Raw genomic sequence first — 7,205 nt, forward strand, 5'->3', positions numbered from 1 at the left:
TGGATTACGTTTTGTTGCAGTGGGAACACTCTGCTGGGTATGGCCTTCTGGAAAGAGAATCAGCGTTTCTGTGGCTAACTCCGGCCCGGTGCTCAATCTTGAAATCGTATTCTTGGAGTCGTTCGATCCATCTGGCTATCTGACCCTCTGGATTCTTAAACTGCATCAACCACTTAAGGGCGGCATGTTCGGTTCAGATTAAAAACTTTCTTCCGTAGAGGTATTGATAAAAGTGCTCTACTGATTTCACTACTGCTAGAAGTTCTCTTCTCGTGACGCAATAATTTCGCTCAGATTTTGAGAGAACTTTACTAAAATATCCAAGGACTCCAATTCCCATATTACTTACATCTGGATCTAAAATGAACTCTCCTTCTGGCAGTGGATATCCTAAAATTGGTGCTGTGATTAAATGCATTTTTAAGGTCTCAAAGAGATTTTGGCAGTCTGTATCCCAGCAGTAATATCTTGCTTCCTCTGTAAGTCGCGTTAATGGCTTAGCGATATCTGCAAACTCCTTAATAAACCTCCGGTAGTAGGTACATAGTCCAAGAAAACTTCTCGCTTGATGTTTGTCCGTTGGCTCTGGCCATTCCTTAATGGAATCGATTTTTTCCTTATCTACGGCCACTCCTTCTTTACCGACTATATGACCCAGATAAATGATAAATCTTTCACTTAAATAAAAGTACGCAGGTACTTCGCATTGATCTATAGGTAAGCAGTACTGTATTAGATGAGAATTTCTTGCTCAATGTTACTCATTCCTTTAATTCCTGCCGGAAAAGCGTGTCATCGCTAGAAACGTTGGAAAAATAGATATCTATTTACTAGGAATGGGTTGATGATGATGACTGCTGTTCTCTATAGGAAACATGTCTTCTTCTTTTTCCTTAGCTTTTCACTTTTCAGGTGTCGCTGTTCCCTACTCGTTTTCGCCACTCATTTTGGTCCTTCACCTAAAACTTCTTCTCTCAAGTCCTCTGCCACACAGTCCCTTTATCTTTTCATCGATTTTTTTCCACTTTTCTTTTCTATCAACTTCTGATAGTTGCATCCTTGGTACTACATAGCTTTTATTTAACTGCCTGATATGTCAAAACCACTGCAGTCAACAACCATTCCTGTTCCTCCTAACCACATATACTCCGTTTTCGACCTTCTAACCTTAAGTCCCCCCTCTTCAGTAGCCCGTCTCCAACCCTATAACTTCTTCTCCAACATTTCTTTGATCTCCTCTACTAACACAATATCATCAGCAAAGGGCGTTGGCCAAAGGGTCCCTTCCGTTACCTTCTCTGTCAGTACATTCATAATAAGATCAAACAGGTAGGAACTCGGTGCAGAGCCTTGTTGCAAACCAACCGTCAACCGTTACTGGAAACTTTTCGATTAGTCCGACACAAGTCGTTACTTTCGTGTACGCTCTCTCATTTATATATCTTTCAGGAGCCTTACGTACTTTTCAGGAACTCTTTTGTCTTTTCCATACATTTCCATAGATCTTGTCTAAGACCTCTGTCGTACGCCTTTTCAAGATCTATATATACTAAATATCTTCTCTTCGGGCCATATTTCTCTATTATCTCGTTGTCTTTATTCCTGGGATAAACCCAACCTTTATTTTAAAATTATTTTTTACCATATTTTTAAATAATATTAATAGAATAAATTTTCTTCCTTTAAAATCTGTGCGTATGTTTATTATACCTATTTAATTTTCTGACTTATATTATTGGAAAAATTTAATTTGGGATAAACAAATTAAATAACTTTTACAAGTCTTTGACCGATTGAATTGAAATTTTAATCTTATTGTTGTATTTTATATACTTACTTACTTAGTCCTAAGCCTTTCTACCGTTAGGTGTAAGGCTGGTGGGGTTAAGATTTGCACTGTTGTCTCCATGCTATCCGGTCTTGTGTTAGATTTCGTGCACTTTCCCATGTCAATCCTTTCTTCTCAACTTCTTTTCTGATTTCGTCTACCCACCTAACTCTTGGTCTTCCTCGTTTGTTTTTTCCTTGCATTCTCGTTTCAAACACTCGTTTTGTTAATCTTTCATTAGACATTCTACACACGTGCCCGAACCATCTTAGTTGCCCCTCTACTATTTTTACGTTTATTGGTTCTAGTTTTAGGTTTTGTCTGATTGTTTCGTTTCGTATTTTGTCTGTCCTCTTTCTGTTTGCTATTTTTCTTAGGAACCTCATTTCCATAGCATTGTCCATGACTCGCTATTATAGATGATTGTAGGTCTAACTACTGATTTAACGACTGCCGTTTTTACCTTCTCCGGTATTTCTTTTTTCCCCAAAAATGTTGTTTTCATAGTGTTAAATAAGCTTCCTGTTCGTCCGATTCTCTCATTTATTTCCATGTCTTGTTTACCGTTTGATTCAATTATTGCTCCTAGGTATTTAAAATGTTCCACTTGTTCTAGTTGTTTTCCGTTTAATTGTATTGCGTGTGTCTTTCTCTTATTTGAAATTATCATTGTTTTTGTTTTCTCTGTATTTATTTTCATATTTATGTTTGACAGTTCTTCTTCTAGGATTTCAAGGTTGTTCTGAAGGTCTTCTCTGTTTTCTGCTATCAAAACCATGTCGTCTGCAAATAGAAGCTCTGATAGTTGGGTCTGTTTCATTTGCCAGTATCTTAATGTTAGTTTTCTCATTCTTCTCTTGGCTTTCTTTATTGCTTTATCCAGTACCACTGAGAACAGCAGTGGGCTCAACACGCATCTCTGTTTGAGGCCTTGACTTGTAGTAAATTCTTCGGATTCCTCGTTGTTGGTTCTCACCGTATTTGTATTATTATTGTACATATCCTTTATTACATCAATTGTTATACTGTCAACTCCTCTTTCCTTTAATGTCCTCCATACGTCCTTTCTTTGTATTCTGTCAAACGCCTTTTCCAGATAAATAAAGCATATATGTATCTCTCTATTTTAATTGATTACTTTCTCACTTATTTGTCTTATTGTGAATATGTGGTCTTGCGTGCTTCTGTCCTTCCTGAATCCACATTGTGTATCTTCCATAGTTGGTTCTATTTGGGTTTTTATTCTTGTTTCTATTATTCTTGCGAATACCTTCCCAGGAATACTTGATATAGTAATACCTCGGTAATTATTACAGTTTCTCTTGTCGCCCTTTTTGTGTATTGGTAGTATAATGTCTTTCTTCCAGTCCTGTGGTATTTCTGCTCTTTTTATGATATCATTCATTAGTTCTTTCATGCTGTCCACTCCCTCTATTCCCACGACTTTTATCATTTCCGGGGTGATATCATCCTTGCCTGGTGCTTTGCCTAGTTTAACTCTTTCAATTGCCTTTTCTAGTTCCTCTGTTGTTATGGGTTCTACTTTTTGTTCTTCATTAATTTCTTGTATCTCCACTATGTTGTCTACGTCTGTATGAGTTAGCTTTTTGAAATGGTCTCTCCATCTTTCCATTATTTGGTTTTCTTCTGTTATGACCTTTCCATTCTTGTCTTTTATATTTGGCATCATGTGTTCTTTCTTTTGTCTGAGCTGTTTTAATGCGCCATAGAAGAGTTTTTGGTTTTCTCTATAATTATTTGTCATTTTTAGTCCAAACTTTTCCCATGACCTTTCTTTTTCTGCTTTTACAGCTATTTTAACCTCTTTTCTTTTTTCTTTATATGCCTCATAATCTTCAGGGCGCTTTGTACTTAGATATCTCTTCCATTTTTCTTTTTTGTTCTTTACCTTCCTTCGTATTTCGTCCGTCCACCATTCAGTTCTCCTCATGCTATTATTTGCTATTTTTGTCTTCCCGCAAGTTTCCTCAGCAGCTATGATTAAGCTGGTCTTGAGATTTTCCCACTTTTCCTCTATACTAGCAGTTTTTGCCCTACCTTTCAAAATATTGTCTAATTTTTCTTGGAATATCTTCTTATATCTTTCTTTTTTTAATTTGTAGCTTTTTATTTTTTCATTTACTACCTTTCTCCTCTTTTCTTCATTTTCTTTTGCTGTTCTCATTCTCATTATTACTAGATGATGATCACTGCCAATCTCTGAGCCTCTTTTGACTTTCGTGTCTTGTACTCTTTTCCATTTGTTGCTACTTACCAAAAAGTAATCTATGATTGATTTTTCATTTCTACTTTCTTGTACTCTCGTGTATTTGTGTACTTTTTTATGTTTAAATTTTGTATTTGTTATAACAAGTTTATTCTCCATACATTATTTGTACAATATAAGTAATTTATTTCACACTAATAATTATATAATTTATCTACATTTATTACAATACGTGAGTTACATTTTGAAAACTCCACGCGATGTTCAAAACTAACTGTTATTCAAAAACTGAAAACTCTCTACATAAAATGTCCCATATATACTAAATATCCGTTATCTAGAAGGATCGATGACCTTCTCCATTAGAACGGAATTCCATCGAATGTAAACAGGTTTTTTTAGCAGAGGGGACCCATCGGTTATTACCTGGGGTTTCTGCCGGCTGGTGTATGATCTAGAAAATACTTGAATAGAAAAGAATTAGAAATAATATATTTACAGTTTTGTGCGCCATAATATTCGTCGTAACATTATTATAAGCACCACAAGACTTAAAATTGTGTGTAATATCAAGGTTATAATTTTATTTTTTAAAAAGTTATTAACATTTTTAAAAAACCGAAATATTTGACTTATTTTGTAACTTTCTAAGCAACAAATATGGATAGGAATGTTTAGGAAACGTAATGTTCTTATATGACTTATAAGTTTCTTCTCTTCTTAAATTTGTTTCAGACGCTTTACTTTTTGCCGATAGACGAAAAACGCTAAAATTTGCCGATTTTTCACCTTAATTTGTTAATAATTAATTAGATCCAAAAAATTGACTGCAGGAAATATAAAGGTTCTTATTATAGAGGTCCACACTACTCAAAACAACTGTCGGTTGCCTGGCCGTACGAGTGTCACGAAAAAAGCTTATATCCCTGGGCTACATACATATAAGTACGAGATACACATAATATGACTAGCCTGGAACTAAAGTGGTTTATGTCGCATATGTATGAAAATTGAGATTTTGTTATATTTGACTTTAAAAGCTAGTAATCTATCAGTACTAAAGTGGTCTATGTCTAAATCTCAGTCAGAGTCCGTAAAATAACAATGTACCACTTTTACTTTTGGGGAAATTGAAATTTGTTAAAATTCGTAAGGGGTCAATGTAACACTATGCATCATAGATCCATTGATTTCTACCAAAGTAAAAATTCTAAATTCTAAAGTGGTCTATGAAGCACATTTATCAATAAATATTAATAGAGCGGCAACACTGTGGCGCTAATGTCATTGGTACTAACCTCAAACCGGGAGGTTGCAGTTATTTAGTTAGTAGGTTTAGAGGTTGTGTTAATGTGAAAAATGACTACGAATATTTCAATAAGGTCTCGTACACGCAGACTAGTGGAAGCTGCGAGACAATTTCATGACGAAACTGATTCAGAACCTTATCCCGGTTCAAGTGAAGATGAGTACATACCTTAAAATAATGATAGCAGCGATTCTTATGCAAGAGATAGTAACACAAATACAAGTAAATGCATGTTTAAATAAAATATTATAGTCTAGTAACCAATGAGGGAAGCAATTGATTTTAAAAAGAAAGTGATTGTAGTAACTAGTAGGAAAATGCACGTGCTTTTTCACATTAATGCACAATGTTTTCACATTAATGTGTTGATGCGCACTGTTGCCATATTTTTTATTTTGCAAAGAAATTAATATATTAAAATAAAAAAAGGTACATTTTTGTTAAATTTGTCTGCCCTCTACCCCCTAATGGATATTTTAAGAGTTTTTTTAAAACCATCATAACAGTTTAATTAAAAAAAGCTTTAACGCATCGCAACGTTACATAATGTTATTGTTTTAAGTAAACATACTGACTCTTGTTACAGATTCCGATGTTGAACATGAACCTGTGTTGTTGAATCAAAACATGAAAAATCTTGGGGAAATTCAAGAACCAAACGAAACTGAAGTAAGAGAGGGAAGAAAGAAAATGAAACAAGAGGCTTTATGGGGGAAATACGTCAGAAAGAGATGTAGAGCTTCGGGAGAGAAATACACTAGTATAAAAGGGAAAGTTATGGCCGCTAAAACGTTTTTTTACATTGAATGTAATTGTCGTCTAAAATGCAGTAATAGAGTGCCAGAGAATGTCCTGAGAGAAGTACATGACAGATTTCACAAACTACAGGATTGGAACGCTCAAACTAGCTGGTTGTGTGGTACAGTTAGAACTAAAGCACCTAAATGTCCCCGAAAAAATATACACCCAGAATCTGTGAGTCGTAAACAATATTCACGGATATTTCAATTAAATGATCAGAGCGTGTGTAAATTTTTTTTTTAAATATTATAAATAAGTAATCATCGATTGGATTATGCACTAAGAGTAAAAAAATGCCGAAAATAGTGATATCCCTTCCCCCTATCGAAGAGGAAGAAAAGTTCCTGGAAATAAAATAAACGAGTAGAAATTGAAGTGGATTCGTGATCACATTAATAGTTTTCCTAAATTTAAGAGCCACTATGGAGAAGGAACCTCAAAGCGTTAATATTTAGCACCCTCTTTAAATATTTCCAAAATGTACGAACTGTTTAAATGTAAATTAATTATTGAAGGAAAACCAGTTCTTAAAAAAAGTATCTATGAAAAAATCTTTAGAAGCGAATTAAGTATTCATTTCTATATACCTAAAAAATATACTTGCAAATTTTGCGATGCATTTCAAATAAGTTTAAATGCCGAAAGTAATAAAGAAAAATCAGAAGAAGTAAAAATAAAAAGGGACCAGCATATTGATCTGGCTCAAAAGCTAGGAAACTTCTAAAAGATTACAAAAACGAGTGTGTGAAGCCGGACAGTACAGGTGTATTAATTACATTTGATTTGGAAAGAACACTTCCCTTACCTCACATAAATACCGGTGAGGTGTATTCCTTAAGGCAGATGCATACATTAAACTTAGGAATTCATACTTATGAAAGTGGTGGAGAAAACATTTTTATGAACATGTGGTATGAGACCAAAGGGGCTAGAGGTTCTCAAGAAGTGATAAGTTGTTTATATCACTATTTTAAAAATGACATTCCACCTCATGCTACAAAACTTGTTCTCTTTAGTGACTGTTGTGGGGGACAAAATCG

The sequence above is a fragment of the Diabrotica undecimpunctata genome, chromosome 9, assembly GCF_040954645.1.
Source record: "Diabrotica undecimpunctata isolate CICGRU chromosome 9, icDiaUnde3, whole genome shotgun sequence".
Classification (NCBI taxonomy): domain Eukaryota; kingdom Metazoa; phylum Arthropoda; class Insecta; order Coleoptera; family Chrysomelidae; genus Diabrotica; species Diabrotica undecimpunctata.